Here is a 23,593-nt window from a genome sequence, read left to right as displayed (position 1 = left end):
ATCTCAAAGTCTAGGACATTATTTTAATCAGACCTCTCTCGCGAATAAAGTTATAATCTCTGCTCGTACAGGACTCATCCAACAATAAGGAGCGACTTCATTTACTGTTTTCATACAATTGTATTGACCACCTTCGTTCCTGGAGATTCATTTATAAATTGTACCAATTTCTTCACAGCGTACACTGTTTCCAGTGACACAAGCAGGCCCGTTTCACTCTGTTCCTGCAGTTGCTCAGTTAAATTAAAATGTTGAGTCTCTGACACGAGGACAGTTAAAGAGCAGGTTGAGGAAAGCAGCCTAGAAATGGCTGTGGGCATTATTAGGGGACGGACACTGCAAATGCACAATTGACATTCCTCTCTCCGCTATTTTACTGCAGATGTTTACCCATTGGTTAATGGCTCCAATAAAATTGGTCCCGTGTAAGACCGAGCTGAGCTCATTACCCGATTTGACCGCCATCACACACGCCCCGTGATTCCCTCACCCGCCTCCATTCCTTCCTCAGCCCATTGACATTGAAACCCTCACCAATGCCTCTGTCCCCTCCAGACTCCATTCCTCCAATGCGCTCCTGACCGGCCACCCAACCTCCACTTTCCATAAACGGGAGGTCGTCCAAAACTCTGTTGTCCGTGTCCAACCAGCACTAGGTCCTGCTTGGCCTCACTGACCCTCACTGGCTCCCAGTTCCATATCCGTTAAATTTAAAATTCCCATCCTTGAGTTTAAATCCCTCCATGGCCCATCCCTCCCCATCTTCACACCTATAGCAAATCCACCCTTGACATCCTCATTCATCGGACACTGGCCTCTTTTGATGGGACTACCCTCTCTTGGTTCCACTCACCCATCTGATTAGAGTCAGGAGAAGCTTCTCTCCCCAACCTATCAGCGTTATCTCTGATGTTTCTAAAGGTTCAATCCTTGACTCCCTCCATTTTCTCATCTACGTGCTGCCCTGTGGTGAGATTGTCCGCAGAGAAAGACCAGCTTTCAGATGTACGCTGTCAAATCCACCCCCTCTCTTGACCCTTTGAAAATATTTGTGTTATCAGTCCAACATTCGGTTTTAGATGATCCACAATTTCCTCCAGTTTCAATTGGGAAGTCTTGATCGTTGGTCCCACAATCTTCTCATGGGAAGAACACCACCTGCACGTTCCCCTCCAAGTCATGCACCATTTTGACTTGGAAACATATTGCTTTTCCTTCATCGGCGCTTGGCCAAATTCCTGGAACTCCCTACCTGGCAGCACTACGGGAGAACCTTCACCACATGGACTGCAGCAGTTCAAGAGGGCGGCTCACCACCACCTGCCCAAAGGCAATTATAGATGGGCAATAAATGCTGTCCTTGCCAGTGACGCCCACATTCCATGAACGAATAAATTCAAAAAAAAATCACCTTTGCCACTGATTCCATCCCCATGCCTGACTTTTGTTTGAGGCTGAACCTGACAGTTTGTAACTTGGACATCCTATTTGACCCCAAGCTGAGCTTCTGATCCTCTCCCTCACAAAGACAGCTTACTTCCGCCGTTATAATTAAGTGCGTCATACCCGCCTTGCCCTTCTGCTACTAAAACCCTTAAGCTATTCCATAAAAACCTCCCCGGCCTTTGTTCTCCTCTCCGGCCTCTCCACAAACTTTAGCTCATCCAAACCTCTGCTGTCTGTATCCTATCTTGCACTAAGTCCATCACCAATCCTTAAAGACCTGCAATGGCTTCCAGCCTCCTAAGCCTGCAGTTTAAAACCTTCAGAGCAGCAGCCCTCTCTATCTTTGGATCACCGCATGTTGTGGTGGGAGGTACAGCTGAAAAAATTTTTGAAAATATACAACACTATTTCCTGTCTCAACATGTCAAAGAGGTAACCAGGGATGATAATATATTTGATTTAGTGTTTAGTAGTGAGCACGACTTCGTATCGGGCCTCCATGTGGGGGAGCACCTAAGGAGCAGTGACCTCAACATTTTACGGTTTCAAATGGCTGGTAGTACCAAATGTGCTGAAAATCTAAAACCTGCACCAGATATAGAAGGGAAAACTTTGCTAAAATGGCAGATGATTTGCCGTGGGGTAATTGGCTAACCCTACTGGGTGGTGATGAGGCCAATGGAGAATACAAATGGAACGATTTTAAGAACAAGATAAAAATTGTGAAAGACAAATATGTACCCAAAGTCAACAGAAGGGAGTGTGGTAAAAAAAAGTTACGGTGGCTGACTGGTCATGGAGAAAGACAAATAAGCTGTAAACAAAAATGTTTCCACAACCTTAAGGCATCTAATGCTCAACTAAACAGAGTTAAGTAAAAATTATAGGTAAAGAAAACAAAGGCTGCTTTTAGATCAGCTAAAAGGATAATGGAAAACTGGGTCGTGGACATTTGTGGAAGTAATGGGGAAAGCGTTTTCAATTATGTGAAGAATCAGAGAACTGTCAAAGACTGTATCGTGTCATTGAAGAATGCTCAAGGACAGGTTACGAAGGAGCCACTGGGTAATGCAGAAATATTAAATGAGTGCTTTGCATCGGTCTTCACTTTTGAAGACGATTTTCGACCGATACAATTTATTGATGTTAATTATAAAACTGATATTATTAACATCGATGAACATATTGTTTTGGATAGAAGTAAGAACCTGAAAATCGATAGAGTAGCTGATCCGGCTGATATCCATCCGATGGTCCATAGGTAGATGAGGCCTGTGCAGTGCCAGCCCTTTGGCCATATTTTCAATTGCTCTCTGCACTCTGGGACGGCTCCCGTAGACTGGAAGGGGGCTACTGCAGTCCCCATCTTTAAAAAAGGAGTCAAGACGGACCTGGGTAACTATAGGCCCATTAGTTTGACATCAGTAATAGGAAAGATACATAAAGGAATAATCAGGGGTGCAGTGTATTATTACTTGGATAGAGAGGGATATAACGGGGACACCCAACATGGCTTGAAAAAAAGGAGGCCATGTCTGACAAATTTGATTATAGTTTTTGAAGAATCACCAAGACGGTGGATGAGGAAGTCCAATAGACACTGTCTACTCAGACTTCCAAAACGTTTTGACAAGTTACCGTATAAGAGGATTCTCTACAAGATCGTGGTAATATATTGAGCTGGATTGAGAACTAGCTGGACGGACGTAGGTAGAAAATAGTTATAGATGGATTTGGATCTGTTTGGAGACCGGTCCCCAGTGGTGTCCAGCAGGGATCGGTGTTGGGACCGTTGCTCTTTACTACTTTTATTAATGATCCAGATGTAGGTGTTGGGGGTACGATCTGCAAATTTGAAGTTGTTACTAATAACTGTGTGAGTGTCAGAACTTTAGACGATACTCGACTGTATCAGGCGGATCTTAATGCTTTGGGCGATTGGGCTCGTGACTGGCAAATTATATTTAATTTGGAGAAGTGAGTGTGGGCAGGACAAATACTCAACACACATACACCCTTCACTGAAACGTATTAAAGCAAGTAGAGGAAGAAAACGTTCTGAGCATTCTAGTGCATATATCTCCAAAGGTTCATGATCAATGCCGTAAAGCAATAGCTGGAGTAAATCGGACATTTAAAGAACAATTGTCGATAAGACAAAGCATACTATTTTGTCCCTGTACAAAATCTTGGTCAGGCATCATTTAGAATACCGTGTCCAGTTTTGGTCTCCTCGCAAGGTAAGTGATATTAAGGCTTGGAAAGGGTGCAGAGGAGGGCCACTACGCTGTTCCCCAGTTTAAAACACCTTAGTAAACAAGGTAAGCTACAAGAGCTAGGAATTTTTCACTTTAGAGATGCTTAGATTTAGGGGTGATCTGATTGAGGATTATAAGACGATGAAAGTAATACATTGTCTACCAGTTGACAGTTTGTTCCAGTTAAACAGGTTAGGGGGGACCAGGTATCACAATTTTAAATTGTACAAGGTCAGATCTCGGTTAGATATCAGGAGATGATTCTTTTCCCAGGGAATAGTGGACCTTCGGAACAGGCAGCCGACCCTTGCGGTGGATGCCGATTCGCAGAATGTCTTCAAGCGAGAGCTGGACCTGTTTCTGGCTGGGGCAGAGATCGACGCTTACAAAAGGTAGGTAATGTAATGCATAGAATTATCAGGACCAGAGTGATCTCCTGGTCTAGTTTTGATCGCCAAAGGGAATGGGAATGAATTTCCCAGGTTTGTTTCCCACAAATGGGCCTGGGATTTTGTCTGGATTTTTGCCTCCCCCAGTAGATTGCATGGAACGGGATGGGGTGGGGAGTGTATACATTGTAAAGCACAAGGTATCACGATTGGATGGGACAGATTGCATGGATCAAAGGGTCTTTTCCTATCCGGCATCGTCTGTATGTTCGTATATTGAAAACATTAACAGTCTTATAAAACCAGAGTATAAATATTAACAAACTCACCGGTTTCGACGGGTTCAAACATAGAGTTGCGGGAAAGATTGGCATGGATTTGGGAGGTGACAACAATTCGAAGGACCTAGAAGAGGAAAGGGTGCTTTTTTGAGGTTGAGGTGATGACGTCAGATTTCAAACGGTGGGGAAAAGTATCAGAAGCGAGGGAACCGCTAGCGTTGGGAAGAGAAGTTGGGTTTTCAGCAATTCGATGTGATTAGTGTCGAGAGAACAAGAGTTGGGTCTCATGGTCAAGATGAGCTCGGAGAGGGCATGAGTGGATATAGGAGAGAAACTAGATAAAGATGCGAGGTCAGGGCTAGGGCAGGAGGGAACCGCACGGGAAGTTTGGCTTAGTGGGCTGGGGGAAGGGAGAATAGCGGCAGAAACCGCTGAACGGATGGTCTCAATCTTAGTGAGAAAGAAGTCCATGAGCTCCTCGCACTTGTTGTTGGAGCTGATGGTGAAGGAGGCAAGGGAGAGGGGTTTAAGATGACGGTTTTTAGTGGAGAAGAGAAGCCAGGGGTTGTCTTTTCATTCCAGGATGATCTTGGAATACTGAGTAGTTTTGGCAGAGGAGAGCAGGATCCGATAGTGCTTTATGTGGTCCAGCCAGATCTGTCAATAATTCCTAAACCAGTAGTGTACCATAAAATTTCAAACCTGCGCTCCTTGGACTTAACGGGGCAGAGGTGAGGGCCATACTGGGGGAACGACCAGGGTGAGAGAGAGAGTAAGGGATTTACTGAGGAAAAGGGCATTAAACGTTGAAGTGAGGGTGTGATTGAGCAGATCGATTGCTGCAGAAATGTCTAGTAGTGAATGGAGGGCCAAAGGCTAGAGAGTAGGGAATTTGAAAGTGCCGTAGTAAATGAATTGGGGGAGAATTAATTACAGGGTCGGACGCAGAAGGAAATGCAGTTGGGAGGGGGAAGGGGGGTGTGGGTGGAGAGGAATACAAAGAAGTGATCAGAGATGGTCTTATTTGTGATTCACGCGATGGGAGTAGAGCTGTCATGTGAGATGGCAGTTTCGATGGAGTGGCCGTGAGTATGGGTAGGGAAGTTTATATGAGGGAGAGATTAAAGGAGCATAGGAGGGCAGTGAATTAAAAGGAAAGAGGGCAAGATGAGTTGAGATGGAGGTTGAAACCACCGAGGATGAGAAGTCGTTCGCTGCAGAGGCTGACAGATGAAAACAGTGAAGGTATGTTTGTGAGAAACTTGGCCTGGTATTTGGGTGTGCAGTAGGGAACGAGGATTTCAAACAAGAAGTGAGAGTGGTGTAACAAGGTGAGATGCTCAAAGGAGGAGAAGGTGCCAGAGGAGTAGGGGGACAGACCAAGTGTGATTTGGTGATACGGGCCACACCGCCACTGCGGTGGTCTGGACAGAGCAAGTGGTGTAAGATAAAGCGAGGCGGGGAGGCTTCATTAAGGGGGAAGGTGTCATCACCCGTCAGGTAAGTTTCAGTGAGGACCATGATGTCGATGTAATCATTCACAATAAGTTCATGGATGGCAAGGGCCTTATTCACAAGTGAATGGACATTCTGGAGGGTGATGTGGAGAGGGGCGATGATAGATGATCCACTGGCAGAGTCCAGAGTGTCAACGCTGGGAGAGGTGCATGGGCCGGGAAGGAGATTGGCAAGACTAGCCTCAGTCGGATGCTTTGGGCAGGAAGGTAGGTGAGAGAGTGGGATGGGGTAGATGGTTTGCTGCTTGTAAAACAACAGCGGCGAATGCCTCGATGGGCCCTTTCGAGGATGCTAAGGGAGGCACAGAGGAAAGCTATAGGTTTATCTAGAGGGGACCTAAGAAAGGTAGATCAGAGTATTTTATAACTGGTGAGAAGCTAGGAACTGTGGATGAGCAGAAATATTGGGGGTCCAGGTGTAGTAATCAATAAAAGCTAATGGACAGGTACAAAAAGTAATTGAAAAAGAAAAATTGCATTCAAAGGCGTGGAAGATGTGTTGCAACTGTATCGAGCTCTGTGTAGAACCCATTTATAATACTCTTCATTTCTGGGCACTGCACATCAGGAATGATATATTGGCCTTGAAATGGGTGCAGTGCAGATTCACCAGAATACTACCAGGCTAACAGGATTAAATCATGAGGACAGATTGCACAGGCTAGGCTTGTATTCCCTTAAATAGAGGATTAAGAGGTGATGCACTTGGGGTGTTTAAGATGATCAAGGGAGTTGATAGGGTAGCTAGAGAGGAACTTTTTCCTCTTGTGGGGGAGTCAAGAACAAGGGGGCATAGCTTTAAAATTAGAGTTAGGCAGATAAGGGGTGATGTCAGAAGTTACTTCTTCACACAAAAGGTAATGGAAATCATGAACTCTCCACCAAAAAGCTATTGAGTCTGGGGGTCAATTGAAAACTTCAAAAATGAGATTGATATTTTTTATTAGGCAAGGTTATTAAGGGTTATGTAACCAAGGCGGGTAGATGGCACTAAGGTACAGAAAAAAACATCATTTAATTGAAAGGTGTAACCAGCTCGAGGGGCTAAATGGCCTACTCCCGTTCCAATCCCTCCGTGTTGCGATGCTTGCAGGATGGTACAGCAGCGTTTCCAGTTGGTCTAATGGTTAATATTCAGCGTTTTCAATGCGCAAGTCTGGTTTCTTTCCCCGTCAAGGAATGTGAATTGGACGGTGCTGGCAACAACCATAATCGCTCTACTGAGTCAAAGCTCGCCCCTGATTAATCACAGTCTTTCCAACAGCGCTGTTATTTTAACAGCCAGAATCTCATCATTCTTTAGTCTTATAGCGATAATAGGGTACGGTAACATAGTGGTTAGGTTACTGGACTAGTATTTATGAGACCCTGAACTAATAATGAGGAGTCATGAGTTTAAATCCCACCACAGCAGCTGGGGAATTTAAATTCAATTAATTAAATAAAATCTGGAATTTAAAAAAAACTAGTACCATTAATGATGGCCATGAAACTACCGGATGGTCGTAAAAATCCATCTGGTTCACTAATATCCTTCAGGGAAGGAAACCTGCTGTCCTTACCCAGTCTGGCATATAAGTGACTCCAGCCCCAAAGCAATGTGTTTGATTTTTAATTGCCCTCTGAAATGGCCTAGCAAGCCACTCAGTTGTAAGATCTCGCTAAAAAAAGTCATAATAAGAATAAAACCGGACGGATAACCTGGAATCGGACCAAGAGGCACCGGACATGACAAAGGCAAACCAAGCCCAGTCGACCCTGCAAAGCCGTCCTCACTAACATCTGGGGACTTGTGCCAAAATTGGGAGAGCTGTCCCACAGACTAGTCAAGCAACAGCCTGACATAGCCATACTCACAGAATCATACCTTTCAGCCAACGTCCCAGACTCTTCCATCACCATCCCTCGGTATGTCCTGTCCCACCGGAATGAAACGTCCATTAGAGGTGGCAGTACAGTGAAATACAGTCAGGAGGGAGTGGCCCTGGGAGTCCTCAACATTCACTCCGGACCCCATGAAATCTCATGGCATCAGGTCAAACATGGGCAAGGAAACGTCCTGCTGTATACAACCTACCGTGCTCCCTCAGCTGATGAATCAGTCCTCCTCCTTGTTGAGAAGCACTGAGGGTAGCAAGGGCACAGAATGTACTCTAGGTGAGGGACGGCAATGTCCATGACGAAGACTGGCTCAGTAGCACCACGAATGACCGAGCTGGACGAGTCCTGAAGGACATAGCTGGCAGACTGGGCCTGCAGCAGGTGGTGAGCGAACCAACAGGAGGGAAGAACCTACTTGACCAGTTCCTCATGAATCTACCTGTCGCAGATGCATCTGTCCATGACAGTATTGGTAGGAGTGACCACCGCCCAGTCCTTGTGGAGATGAAGTCCCGTCTTCGCACTGAGGGTACCATCCAACGTGTTGTGTGGCACAGTCACCGTGCAAAATGGGACAGATTCAGAACAGATTTAGCAACTCAAAGCTGGGCATCCAAGAGGCGATGTCGGCTATCAGCAGCAGCAGAATTGTATTCCAGCACAATCTGTAACCTCATGGCCTGGCATATTCCTCACTCTAACTTTACCAACAAGCCAGGGGAACAACGCTGGTACAATGAGGAGTGTAGAAGACCATGCCAGGAGCAGCACCAGGCGTACCTAAAAATGGGGTGCCAACCTGGTGAAGCTAATACTCAGGACTACATCCATGCGAAACTAAGGAAGCAACATGATATAGACAGACCTAAGCGATTCCACAACCAACGGATCAGATCAAAGCTCTGCTGTCCTGCCACATCCAGTCCTGAATGGTGGTGGACAATGAAACAAGTAACGGGAGGAGGAGGCTCTGTAAACATCCCCATCCTCAATGATGGCGGAGTCCAGAGCATGAGTGCAAAAGACAAGGCTGTAGCGTTTGCAACCATATTCAGTCAGAAGTACCGAGTGGATGATACATCTCGGCCGCCTCCCGATATTCCCACCATCACAGAAGCCCGTCTTCAGCCAATTCGAATCACTCCACGTGATATCAAGAAAAGGCTGAGTGCACTGGATACAACAAAGGCTATGGGCCCCGACAACATCCCGGCTCTAGTGCTGAAGACTTGTGCTTCAGAACTAGCCGAGACTCTAGCCAAACTGTTCCAGTACAGCTACAACACTGGCATCTGCCTGACAATGTGGAAAATTGCCCAGGTATCTCCTGTCCAAGAAAAGCAGGACAAATCCAATCAGGCCTATTACCGCCCCATCAGCCTACTCTCAATCATCAGCAAAGTGATGGAAAGCGTCGTCGACAGTGATATCAAGCAGCACATAGTCACCAATAACCTGCACAGCGATGCTCAGTTTGGGTTCCGCCAGGTCAACGCGGCTCCAGACCTCATTACAGTCTTGGTCCAAACATAGACAAAAGAGCAAAATTCCAGAAGTGAGGTGAGAGTGACTGCCCTTTACATGAAGGCAGCATTTGACCGAGTGTGGCACCAAGGAGCCCGAGTAAAATTGAAGTCATTGGGAATCAGGGGGAAAACTCTCCAGTGGCTGGAGCCATACCAAGCGCAAAGGAAGGTGGTAGTGGTTGTTGGAGGCCAATCATCTCAGCCCCAGGACATTGCTGCAGGAGTTCCTCAGGGCAGTGTCCGAGGCCCAACCAGCTTCAGCGCTTCATCAGTGACCTTCCCTCTTTCATAATTTCAGAAATGGGTATGTTCGCTGATGATTGCATTGTGTTCAGTTCCATTCGCAACCCCTCAGATAATTAAGCAGTCCATGCATCCGTGCAGCAAGACCTCGATAACATCCAGGCTTGTGCTGATAAGTGGCAAATAACATATGCGCCAGACAAGTGTCAGGCAATGAACATCTTCAACAATAGAGAGCCTAACCACCTCCCCTTGACATTCAACGGCATTACCATCAACGAATCCCCAACAAACAACATTCTGGGGATCACTACTGACCAGAAACTAAACTGGTCCAGCCATATAAATACTGTGGCTAGACGAGCAGGTCAGAGGCTGGGTATTCTGTGGTGAGTGACTCATCTCCTGACTCCCCAAAGCCTTTCCACCATCTACAAGGCACAAGTCAGGCGTGTGATGGAATACTCTCCACTTGCCAGCTCCAACAACACTCAAGAAGCTCGACACCATCCAGGACAAAGCAGCCTGCTTGATTGGCACCGCATCCAACCCACTAAACATTCAGTCCCTTCACCACCAGCGCACTGTGGCTGCAGTGTGTACCATCCACAGGATGCACTGCAGCAACTCGCCAAGGCTTCTTCGACAGCACCTACCAAACCCGCAACCTCTACCACCTAAAAGGACAAAGGCAGCAGGCACATGGGAACAACACCACCTGCACGTTCCTGTACAAGTCACACACCATCCCGACTTGGAAATATATCGCCGTTCCTTCGTCGTCACTGGGTCAAAATCCTGGAACTCCCTTCCTAACAGCACTGTGGGAGATCCTTCACCACACGGACTGCAGCGGTTCAAGAAGGCGGCTCACCAACAACTTCACAATTAGGGATAGAAAATAAATGCTGGCCTCACCAGCGACGCCCACATCCCATAAACGAATAAAAAAAACTTGTGAAAATGCCAACTTTTTTAAAGTCATGATGCTGAGCAAAGTCAGCGTCAAGTTACTTTGCCATTTCTGTCAAGATTTTGAACCAGACCTGCTGCATTACACTTTAAATATTGCCAGACTTTAACTATCGCTCACGGTTTCAGAACAGTCCCTGTTATAATTAGCTTTTCTCTGTCTTCTTCCATTGGAACTCCCGAACAGCCTAAGGTTATCACAGCACTGTTTTCTTCAAATTGAACTCCAGCATGAAACAAAACAAGATCTCAAAGCGAAGCAACGGTTTCAAGGATTGAAAGGGGAGTGCGATTGGGTTGAAAAGGGCTCGGGGCAGTGAGAACATCTCCTGAACATTAAGATATTCAGTATCTGAAAGGAGCAGGTAGATGAGATATGTGTGACTATTTATCCTGGGATCTGAAGACTCATCGTCTCTCAATGTCCAGCATCTTTCTTTCCCTCTCCCTACTTTCCAGGTAAATGCAATTTTCGCGAATTTCATCAATTCGGGATAATTGCATTTTTTAATTCATTCATGGAGTGTGGGCGTCGCTGGTAAGGCCTGCATTTATTGCCCATCCCTAATTTCCCTTGAGAAGGTGGTGGTGAGCCGCCTTCTTGAACAACTGCAGTCCGTTGTTGCGATGTTTCTCCCACAGTGCTGTGAGGTAGCGAGTTCCAGGATTTTGACCCAGCGACGATGAAGGAACGGCGATGTATTTCCAAGTCTGGATGGTGTGTGACATGAAGGGGAACGTGCAGCTGGTGTTGTTCCCATGTGCCTGCTATCGGTGCCCTTTTAGGTGGTAGCGGTCACGGGTTTGGGAGGTGCTGTCGAACAGCCTTGGCGAGTTGCTGCAGTGCATCCTGTAGATGGTACACACTGCAGCCACGGTGCGCTGGTGGTGAAGTCAGTGAATATTTATGATGTTGGATCAGGGACCACTCAAGCGGGTTGCTTCGTCCTGGATGGTGTCGTGCTTCATGAGTGTTATTGGAGCTGCACTCATCCAGGCAAGTGGAGAGTATCCCCTCACGCTCCTGACTTTTGCTTGTCGGTGGTGGAAAAGCTTTGTGGATCAGGAGGTGTGTCACTCGCCGCAAATTACCCAGCCTCCGACCTGCTCGTGCAGCCACAGTATTTATGTGGCTGGTCCAGTTAAGTTTATGGTCAATGGTGACCCCCAGAATGTTGATGGTGGGGGAATCGGCGATGGTAATGTCATTGAATGTGAAGGGGAGGTGGTTATACTCTCTCTCGTTGGAGATGGTCATTACCTGGCACTTTTCAGGCGCGAATGTTACTTGCCACTTATCAGCCCAAGCTAGGATGATGTCCAAGTCCTGCTGCAGTTGGGCACGGATTGCTTCATTTTGTGAGGGGTTGCGAATGGAACTGAACACTGTGCAATCTTCAGTGAACATCCCCATTTCTGAACTTATGTTGAAGGGAAGATCACTGATGAAGCAGCTGAAGATGACTGGGCCAAGGACACAGCCCTGAGTAAATCCTGCTGTAATGTCCTGGGGCTGAGATAATTGGCCTCCAACAACCACTGCCATCTTCCTTTATGCTAGGTATGACTCCAGCCACTGGAGAGTATTCTCCCTGATTCCCATTGACTTCAATTTTACTAGGGCTCCTTGGAGCTGCACTCGGTCAAATGCTGCCTTGATGTCAAGGGCAGTAACTGTCACCTCACTTCTGGAATTTTGCTCTTTTTTCCATGTTTGGTCCAAGGCTGTAATGCGGTCTGGAGCCGAGTGGTCCTGGCGGAACCCAAACTGAGCATCGGTGAGCAGGTTATTAGTGAGTAAGTGCCGCTTGATAGCACTGTCGACGACACCTTCCATCACTTTGCTGATGATTGAGAGTAGACTGATGGGGCAGCAATTGGCCAGATTGGATTTCTCCTGCTTTTTGTGGACAGGACATTCCTTTTTGCAATTTTCCACATTGTCTTGTAGACACCAGTGTTGCAGCTGAACTGGAACAGTTTGGCTGGAGGCGAGGTTAATTCTGGAGCACAAGTCTTCAGCACTCGAGCTGGGATGTTGTCGGGCCCCATAGCCTTTGTTGTATCAAGTGCACTCAGCCTTTTCTTGATATAACGTGGAGTGAATCGAATTGGCTGAAGACTGGCTTCTGCGATGGTGGGGATATCGGGAGGCGGCCGAGATGGATCATCCACTCGGCACCTCTGGCTGAAGATGGTTGCAATCGCTTCAGCCTTGTCTTTTGCACTCACGTGCTGGAATCTGCCATCATTGAGGATGGGGATGTTTACAGAGTCTCCTCCTCCCGTTAGTTGTTTCGTTTTCCACCACCATTCACGACTAGATGTGGCAGGACTGCAGAGGTATGATCTGATCCGTTGGCTGTGGAATCGCTTAGCTCTGTCTATAGCATGTTGTTCCCACTGTTTAGCATGCATATCGTCCTGAGTATTAGCTTCACCAGGTTGGCACCCCATTTTTAGGTACGCCAGGTGCTGCTTCGGACATGCTCTTCGGAAATCATCAGGGTTGACCCCCTGCTTGTTGGTAATGGTAGAGTGGTCAATATGCCAGGCCATGAGGTTACAGATTGTGCTGGAATACAATTCTGCTGCTGCTGATGGCCCACAGCGCCTCATGGATGCCCAGTTTTGAGCTGCTAGATCTGTTCTGAATCTATCCCATTTAGCACTCGCGATAGTGCCACATAACCCGTTGGATGGTGTCCTCAGTTTGAAGACGGGACTTCGTCTCCACAAGGACTGTGCGGTGGTCACTCCTACCAATACTGTTATGGACAGATGCATCTTCGACTGGTAAATTGGTGAGGACAAGGTCAAGTAGGTTTTTCCCTCCTGTTGGTTTGTTCAGCACCTGCCACAGGCCCAGTCTTGCATCTATCTCCTGCAGAACTCGGCCAACTCGGTCATTAGTTGTGCTACCGAGCCACTCTTGGTGATGGACGTTGAAGTCCCCCACCCAGAGTATATTCTGTGCCTTGCTATTCTCAGTGCTTCCTCCAAGTAGTGCTCAACATGGAGGAGGACTGATTCATCAGCGGAGGGAGGGCGGTAGGTGGTAATCAGTATGATGTTTCCTTGCCCATGTTTGACCTGATGCCATGAGGTTTCATGGTGTCTGGAATCAATGTTGAGGACTCCCAGGGCCACTCCCTCCTGACTGTATATCACTGTATCTCCACCTCTGTTGGGTCTGTCGTACGGATGGGAGAGGACATCAAGCAGCTAATTCACCAACATCTGGAGGAGCTCCGGAAGTTGGGGAAAGGAAGTGACAGAAGCAGGAGATGCCGCTTGAAATTGGCAGAATCTTGTGTGTGCCAGTTACTTCAAATGTTGCATGAGATCCCCAAGTTGCCTTTCCCATGAGCTGCATTGATCAGGTGCGTGCGTTTTGGAAATGGAAGCAGTTATATCAGCAGACTGTGGTGGTGTTTCACCTCACTGCCCATTTTATATTCATGCCTACCCGCACTTGGTACTGTAAATGCCTGAACAAATCTTTCTTCTTCTAACAGAAAATGCTATTTTGTGGGAGAACCTTGTCTGGCGGGAATTGACCAGAATTTAAAAGGGACAAGTAGGAAAGGCAGATTGGCGGCTTGCTTGCAGAATGTTGCAACAGCGTTCCCTGGTGGTCCAGCAATCAGGATTCGGCGCTTTCACCGCGTCGTCAACGCTGACACCAACCGAAGTCCCCCTACTGAGTGCACAGCTCGCCCTTGATCAACCTCAGCCTTTTCGACACCACTGCTTGCTTAATAGGCAGCTACATCTTGCAATCCATTATCGGGATACAAAATACACTTCTGTCAAATGGTAGCTTTTTAAAGTCATGACGCTGAGCAAAGTCAGTGTGAAGTTATCTTACCATTTCTCTCAAGATATGCACGATTTGTAACCAATCCCGCGATATGACACTTTAAATATTGTCAGCCTCTAAATGTAGCTCACAGTGGCAGAACATTAACAGTTATCATTACACTTCCCTGTATCCTCTTCAATTGCATCTCCTTATCAATCCCAGGTTATCACAGCACCGCTTTCTTCAAATCGAATCCCAATGTGGAAAAATACACCATTTGAAAGCTAAGCAATCTGTACTACGATTGGAAGGAGAGTGCGATTGGGGCTAATGGGGTCGGGGCATTGAGAACAGCTCTTGAGAATTACGATGTTCAGTATCTGAAAGGAGCAGGGTGATTAGATCGTTGTATCCATTTATCCTGGCATTCACAAAACTCAACGCCTCTCAATGCTCAGGATCTTTATTTCCATTTCCCTGCTTTCCAGTTAAGTCCTGCCTTCAATCGTTGCATGGAAATGCTAACAGCCGAATCAATCTAGAAAGTTAAATTACATTGATTGCACCACTTCCCTTAGACACATGTATTTGATTCTTATTAAACTGGCGACGGTAAATGGAAAATAACAGGAAAATCTTTTTATGGTATTAAACTTAATTATGATAATTACTATTATAAATTTTGAACATCCCATAACTTAAACAATGACCCAATATAAAACCAGTCGCCAGTCCCTGAGCCGAGCTACCCGCGTCTTGATTAGCACACGCTTCTGACTGAATTGGTATCAGACGCGCTCCTTTCAACAGTAAACAGTTGGCGCCGGAACCTTAAGAGAGAAATCAGGACCGACCTCCGCGGAGCACCCAGAGTGTGAGAGGCGGGGCAACGGCAGCAGGCAGAGCGGAATCTCGAAACCAGCAGGTGACGCCGGAGAGAAGCGAGTCCAGTTCCGAGTCGTGTCTTCCAGGCGCCTGCCGGCCCTCACTACACTGAAGGGGACCGATTCAGGACCAACTCACACACACACCTTTGGCTCAGGAAGGCTGTCTCCAGTGTTTGCTCCTATGATCAGGGTGGACCAGCGGTCGAATGCACTGCCGCCAGATCACGATCTCCTCTAGAGGCGAATGTTTAAATTGCTCTTGGGATATTGTCATTTTTTCACATAGGGAACTATTTTTTCTACATTCGGCTGGAGGTCACTTGTTCCTGCCCAGTGAGATTTGCTCCTCCTGGAAAACTAACTCGACCTCCATCAACGGCAGGTTTTGAAGTCCATCGGTTCATCCCAAAACCGAGCTTTAAACAAAAATATAAAATACTTGAAACACACGGCGGGTCATTCAGTATCAGCAGAGAGAACAGATAAGTTTATATTAGGCCCTAATGATCTAAACATTAAATAAACAAATGGTTTGTAAACAGCAAATGGCAGAACTTGGGGAAAATCACCTTGCTAACTGACCCTCCGACCTCCGAAACCTACCAAATAACAACTTCCCTGACCATTCCTTCACTAACCCCCTCTTACTTCTCTGATTATTCCTTCACTTACCTCCTCTTACTTCTCTGACCATTCCTTCACTAACCCCCTCATACTTCTCTGATCATTGCTTCACTAACCCCCTCTTACTTCTCTGATTATTCCTTCACTTACCTCCTCTGACTTCTCTGATCATTGCTTCACTAACCTCCTCTTACTTCTCTGACCATTCCTTCACTAACCCCCTCATACTTCTCTGATCATTCCTTCACTAACCTCCTCTTACTTCTCTGACCATTCCTTCACTAACCCCCTCATACTTCTCTGATCATTCCTTCACTAACCTCCTCTTACTTCTCTGATCATTCCTTCACTAACCTCCTCTTACTTCTCTGACCATTCCTTCACTAACCTCCTCTTACTTTCATTGGTCTGAGTCTGTGAGAGATTCGGGGACCAAACATGTTCCCTCAGCCGTTTAATCCGTTCCTCCCCGCACAAACGCAGCCATTCCAACTAACTCGCATGATTCAATGCGCTGCTCCCTCAAGCAGGGAGTGATCAACATTTAAAAAGGGTTAAAAGTCTTTGTGAAAGTCCATTATCAAATGCATGTGAGAATTTGCACCATTAATGATTTACAAGGTTTTTTATTACCAATATCCCTTTTCTCTCCATCGCCATGGATCGTGGCTCGATTCAGTATCAGGGATATTTTACCAGCGCTCATCTGTAAGAGTAACAAAGTTTTCATCGTTCACTCCAACATTTTCTCCTTCTCCTGATTGTTGCCAAGATTTAGCAGAGTCAAGCACATATTAGAAACTAAAAAGACACACAGTTGCTTGTGGAAGGCCTCAACTACTTAGCAGCAATAAGACGACGGACCCAAACATCAGCAACCAGTGTCACGCAGCCGCTCACAGCTTTCAAGCAAACTTTTTTTTGAAAACCTTGCTACATGAAAAACAATAAAATTCTATTCTACTTTTTCAAAGTCTATGCACCTGCAAAACATGCACAAAGATCCTAATAAAATTAAACCGGAAAAAGTTTAAAACAAGAAGAAGGTCTACTTTGACTTCACCACTCTGTGAAACAATGTTTTAGTCCACTCTACAAGATTTCACGGGATTGTTATCACAGAGACAGCAATAGATCCTTTAATCATGAGCGAAAAAACAGAGCGACACATTGACACCGGCTTTTTGAAGAGACAGTACCATTCACACAGACTTTTTATAGAGACAATACACCGAAAACAAAATAAATTCTGCCAGAGACTAATCTACCCTAATCGGGTTTTTTTCTCATTTCCCCATTTGTGTTCCAAGCGGGTTAATTTGCCTTATATGCTTCCATGAGAAGCCCAATTACCCGATGCTGACAGCATATAATGAGGGGCCCAGTCTGTCAACGACTGTAAACGGACCTTTCAATTTCGCAGAACCAAAAGATGCCATGGGCCTTGGATCCAGGACAATAATCTTCTGTCCAACCTCTATTTCAGAAATATCTGACCTATCATCACCGTGCAATCCAACGGACAAGGTCAACTTCGTCAGTAGCTCCCACACTAGCTTGTACAGCGAGGGGTTGCTCTTTAAAACGTTGCATCCACTCCTGATACAAGACCTGTGTCTGATCATCGGGGGGAAATGGAGAAAGAAGATTCTTCCAGAATGGCATTGGACGGCCCATCAGTGCTCCATATGGTGTCAACCCTGTAGATTTGCCCACCCTTGCACGGACACGCATCAGGGCAAGGGGAAGTCCCAAGTCCCAATTGGAACCCTCCGATTCAGAGATTTAAACAATTGCTTTTTGATGGTGCCATTCATATCTTCCAGTTGTCCTGCTGCTTGGTAGGTAATATGTAACTTCTGATCAATTTCGGGTATTCCCAGGATACCTTTTACCACAGCCCCGACAGTGAGGATCCATTATCAGAATCCACTATCCGAGGGATCCACCACTGAGTAAAGACATCAGGTTTAGCAGTGATAGTTTCAGCCGTCTGATTGGAGGTGGGAAAAGCCTCGACCCACCGAAAGAATGGATCTCCCACAACCAGTTGATATTGATGACCGGGTGAGGTAGTCGGTAAGGGCCCTGCATCATCGTTCTACATCCGATCCCATGGACCCGAAGGTGTTGTCACATCCTAGTTCCCCGTTTGTGTTTCCTTATAAGGTCAAATCTAGCACAAATCACACATCCCGAAACAAGATCTTTAATTTTCTGTCTCATACCTGGCCACCATCCAATTTGTCCTACTTTTTCCCCCATATCTTCCCACTTAGGGTGTCCGCCTGCGTTAGAGCCACCGATCCATTGCATTAACTCTTTCCCAATCGAATTGGGAACCATCCAAAATTTAACTCCGCCCTGTATACGGAAAATGAGGTCCTAATGTGGTTCAATCAGCCCATCACCCAGGGTAACAGCTTGATCGATAGACATCAGTGGCACCAGTTGTACATGCCGACACTGTCAGTCACGGAGCAAACCAGGCGGAGCAGACAATTTACACTTCGCTCTAGTCACCACGGCAAAAACGATATCGAAGGGCCATGGAGGGGCACCCAGAGCTCCTGATTTGTTGCCTCACCTGCCAACCCATTCCCGCGTAAGCGGTCTTTTTACCATGTGTAAATTGCACTTCATAATTCCCACTTCGCAATCGCATCCAAGCTGCTTCAAGACCAGTACAGAAATCTTGCCTTGGGTTGGTCCGCTCTCTGAATATATTAAATACTTTGCTCCAATCGGCAGTACCGATTATAAGCAATTGAGCAACAGCAGAACAGGAAGTCACAGTAATCGTGAATGATGCTGGGAAGAGCCTGAGCCCGAGGAAGGCAGATGAGGTCACCGGAAAGCTCACTGCCTGCTGAGTTTCTACCTGCTCACACCACTGAGAAGACTGGGTCTGGCCACGCTGACCGTGTAATGCAGGACATCCCGTCCAGCTGGAATATACCCCACCACCTGTCCGAGGTGGAGACATTCCTGAGGAAGAATGCTTTCAACCGCAAGGCTGACAGACAGCATTCGACACTGACCGTTCTGGGGGTGCTGCATGGAAAGGAGAGGATCTTCACAAAATAGTGGGACGATGCAGACAGTCAAGGAGGAGGAGTGTGAAATATTGGATGGGATAAACATAGTGAGTTAGGATGTATTAAGGGGATTAGCATCTTTGAAAGTAGATAAATCACGAAGCCCGCATGTAATATATCCGAGGCTGTTAAAGGAAGCAAGGGAGGAATTAACAGAGGCTCTGACTATCATTTTCCAATCCTCCCTGGATGCAAGCATAGTACCGGAGGACTGAAGTACTGCTAAAGTTGTACGGTTGTTTAAAAAGGGAGAGAGGGATAGTCCAAGTAATTATAGGCCAGTCAGTCTAACCTCGGTGGTGGGCAAATTATTGGAATCAATTCTGAGGGGCAGAAAAAACCGTCACTTAGAAAGGTATGGGTTAATCGAGGGCAGTCAGTTTGGATTTGTTAAGGGAAGATCGTGTCTGACAAACTTGATTGAATTTTTTTTGAGGCGGTAACAAGGAGTGTCAATGAGGATCATCTGTTTGATGTAGTCTACGTGGATGTTAACAAGGCTTTTGACAAGGTTTCACATGGCAGACTCGTCAAAAAAGTAAAAACCCATGGGATCCAAGGGAAGAATTAGAGGGGACATGAGGAAAAACGTTTTTACCCAGAGGGTGATGGGTGTATGAAATTCGCTGCCCGAATCGTTGATAGAGGCAGGGACTCTCAACTCTTTAAAAAGTACCTGCACCTGCACCTAAGGTGCTGTAAGCTGCAGTGCTACGGACCGGGTGCTGGAAGGTGGGTTTAGATATGGGCACCTGGTTGTTCTTCGAGCCGGCGCGGACACGATGGGGCGAATGGCCCCCTTCTGTGCTCTATCTTTTCTATGGTTCTGTGGTTCTATGGAACGTGGCAAGTTGGATCCAAAATTGGCTCAGTGGCAGGAAGCAAAGTGTAATGGTTGATGGGTGTTTATGTGATTGGAAGGCTGTTTCCAGTGTGTTTCTGCAGGGCTCAGTAATTGATCCCTTGCTTTTTGTGGTATGTATTAATGATTTGTAGTTACATATAGGGGGTATGATTAAGAAGTTTGCTGATGATACAAAAATTGGCTGTGTGTTTCATATATAAGAGAAAAGCTACAGGTTACAGAAAGATATCAATGGATTTGTCAGGTGAGCAGACAGAATCATAGAATCATAGAACCATAGAAAGGTTACAGCACGGAAAGAGTCCATTCGGACCGTCGAGTATGCACCGGCTCCATGCAAGAGCAATCCAGCTAGTCCCAATCCCTGGCCCTTTCCCCGTAGCCATGTATTTTTTTTTCCTTTCAATTACTTATCCAGTTTCCCTTTAAAGCCATGATTGAATCTGGTTCCACCACCCCCTCGGGCAGTGCATTCCAAGTCCTAAGCACAGGCTGCGTTAAAGTGGCAAATGTGTGGTGATGCATTTGTGGAGGGCAAACAAGGCAATGGAATATACAATAAATGGAAGGATACTGAGAGGTGTAGAAGAACAGAGGTACCTTGGAGTGCATGTCCACAGATCCCCGAAGGTAGCAGGACAGGTAGGTAAGTTGGTTATGAAGGCATACGGGATACTTTCCTTTTCAGCCGATGCATAGAATGTAAGAGCAGGGAGGTTATGCTTGAACTCTATAAAACACTAGTTAGGCTATAGCATGAGTGGAGTTCTGGTCACCACATTGCAGCAAAGATGTGAGTTCACTGGAGCTGGTGCAGAGGAGATTTATGAAGATGTTGCCAGGACTGGAAAATGTTAGCTATGAGGTAAATTTGGATAGGCTGGGGTTGTTTTCTTTGGAACAGAGGCTAAGGGCTGATTTAATTGAGATGTAAAAAATTATGAAAGTCCTAGATATAGTGGATAGGAAGGACCTATTTCCCTTAACGGAGAGGTCAATAACTTGGGGGCATGGATTTAAAGTAATTGGTAGAAAGATTAGAGGGGAGTTGAGGATTATTTTTTTCACTTGAGGATGGTAGGGGTCTGGAACTCATTGCCTGCAAGGGTGGTAGAGGCAGAAACCCTCATCTCATTTGAAAAGTACTTCGATTTGCACTTGCAGTGCTGTGACCTACAAGGCTACGGGCCAAGTGCTGGGAAGTGGGATTAGGCTGGATGGCTCATTTCCGGCCAGTACAGGCACAATGTGCTTAATGGCCTCCTTTTGTGCCGTATTTTTTTTGATTCTATGATTCTATGGATCCGATCGGGGACTTCCCCGACCAGGTGATAGAAACCGTTTGGCAGAACATCTCGCCGCTGGAACTGACCAACAGCTACCAGGATGTATTTCGCAAGTTGGTGAGAAGGGCAGTCTTTCCTGCATGCACGGTATATCAGCATTACCGCGAGTTGTGCTCGAGGCTGCAGTGGGGACGAGACCATCGTCCATCTCCTTGTGAGCTGCAGAGGGCGTGGTGAGAAATGCATTGGTATCCGTCCCGATCCAACCTAACCGTTAGGTAACACAGGCCGCTGTGCTCTACGGGTTGTTCCCCAGGACAAACACTGAGACAGATATCAACTGTTGCTGGAAGACCATGAGCTGTGTGCTATATACCGTTCATTATGAGATATTTTCTGTGATTCGAATTGCAATATTGGGATTGTATTGTGTACGATCTGTATTGTGTTACTTTTGAATTGTATTGCTTTGGAATTTTGATAGTTACTTTGAACTGTGTGTAAGCTTAAGTGTATGAAATAATGTATATTTTGGAAATCAAACATGGTTGCTCAAATGAACGCCCTGCTGGTGAGCAGAGGCAAATGATCATGAAAAACAGCCGTTTTCGGGCACACACAGGAAGCTTTAAGGTTTGAGAAAGGAAAAGAGGTGTCCTGTGCCTCAGCGCCAACGCGTTAAGCTGTAAGCTGCCTGCAAAGTTAAGAGAGCGGCATTAGCTATTTGCTGCTAACTCCAAAAAGCACGCTTGCTGCTTTGAACCATAATTAATCCAGTGAGCTAAGAATGACTTAGAATCATAGAATCATAGAAGTTTACAACATGGAAACAGGCCCTTCGGCCCAACATGTCCATGTCGCCCAGTTTATACCATTAAGCTAGTCCCAATTGCCTGCACTTGGCCCATATCCCTCTATACCCATCTTCCCCATGTAACTGTCCAAATGCTTTTTAAAGGACAAATTGTACCCGCCTCTACTACTGCCTCTGGCAGCTCGTTCCAGACACTCACCACACTTCGAGTGAAAAAATTGCTCCTCTGGACCCTTTTGTATCTCTCCCCTCTCACCTTAAATCTATGCCCCCTCGTTATAGACTCTCCTACATTTGGGAAAAGAATTTGACGATCTACCTTATCTATGCCCCTCATTATTTTATGGACTTCTATAAGATCACCCCTAAACCTCCTACTCTCCAGGGAAAAAAGTCTCAGACTATCCAACCTCTCCCTATAAGTCAAACCATCAAGTCCCGGTAGCATCCTAGTAAATCTTTTCTGTGCTCTTTCTAGTTTAATAATATCCTTTCTATAATAGGGTGACCAGAACTGTACACATTATTGCTTTGTTTTCCAATATAATTTTCCACTCTACCAGCGGAGCTGTCGAAGTGAATCAGCAAAGATGTTTATCTCTGGTGATTGTTCACCGTGCGCCTTTTGACAATCCCGGACTCATGGAGTCGGGTGGGCTTGACTGTGACTGACTCGGTACCTGGTCATACTGCAGTACTGTGGGAGTGTGAGCTGCTACTTACTCTCCACAACCTCGGCCAGTGGTTAAATGAATAACGCGTCTGACTATGGATTAGCTGATTGTAGATTCGGCTCCTAGTTGACTCGAAGCTTTTTCCAAACTCAGCATTTCTTTATGACTTTCAATACCTTGCAAACTGTCCTACTTGGTGGTGCTGCCTCGCTGCTCACATGCCAAGTGCCTTTTTAGCGTGGCAAGGAGCATGTCATTCTCATAATTTGATAAGCCCTGAACTCAATCCTCAGTGGAAGGTACAAGGGCATGTGAAGATTTTTTTCCATCTCTCACCTCTTCTTACCATCTTTGCTGGAGATCAAAATCAGACGCAGACGCAGGACGTCCCGTCCAGCTGGACTGCCCCCCGCCCCCCGCCGCCACCTGCACCAAGTGGAGAAATTCATCAAAGGGAACCCCTTCGAACACAAGGCCCTCAGACAGTGGTCGACATGGAACGTTCTGGGGGTTCTGCAGGGAAATGAGAGGGTGGATCGGATAGGGCTGTTCCCCGACCAGATGGTCGATGTCATTTGGCCGAAAGTCTCGTTGCCAGAACTGAACAATAGGCACCAGGATGTAGCCTGGATGGTGGTGAGAAGGGCCTTCCCAGTGTAGTCCTTCGAACAAACATGGAATCTCAGTGCCACCATGAGCTGCCCTCGAGGCTGTAGTGGGGAGGGACCGTCGTCCAACTCCTGATGGGCTGCACCTTCGCACAGAAGGTGTGGAGAGAGATGCATTGCTACCTGTCACAGTTCATCCCCAACAGCTCGGAGACACAGGATGCTGTGCTCTACGGGCTGTTTCCCGGGACATACATCGAAACAGATAAAAACTGCAACTGGAAGACCAACAACTTGGTGAAGGAGGCCCTTTGGTCCAGCCGAAACCTGCTGGTCTTCCAGCTGAAAGAGCTGTCCACGACTGAGAGTTGCCGACTGACACACTCTAAGTTCTAGGAGTCCGTGTTGCAGGATGCACT

The sequence above is a fragment of the Heptranchias perlo genome, chromosome 2, assembly GCF_035084215.1.
Source record: "Heptranchias perlo isolate sHepPer1 chromosome 2, sHepPer1.hap1, whole genome shotgun sequence".
NCBI lineage: Eukaryota > Metazoa > Chordata > Chondrichthyes > Hexanchiformes > Hexanchidae > Heptranchias > Heptranchias perlo.
The sequence above is the reverse complement of the archived record's forward strand: the minus strand, read 5'-3'. Positions refer to the sequence as shown.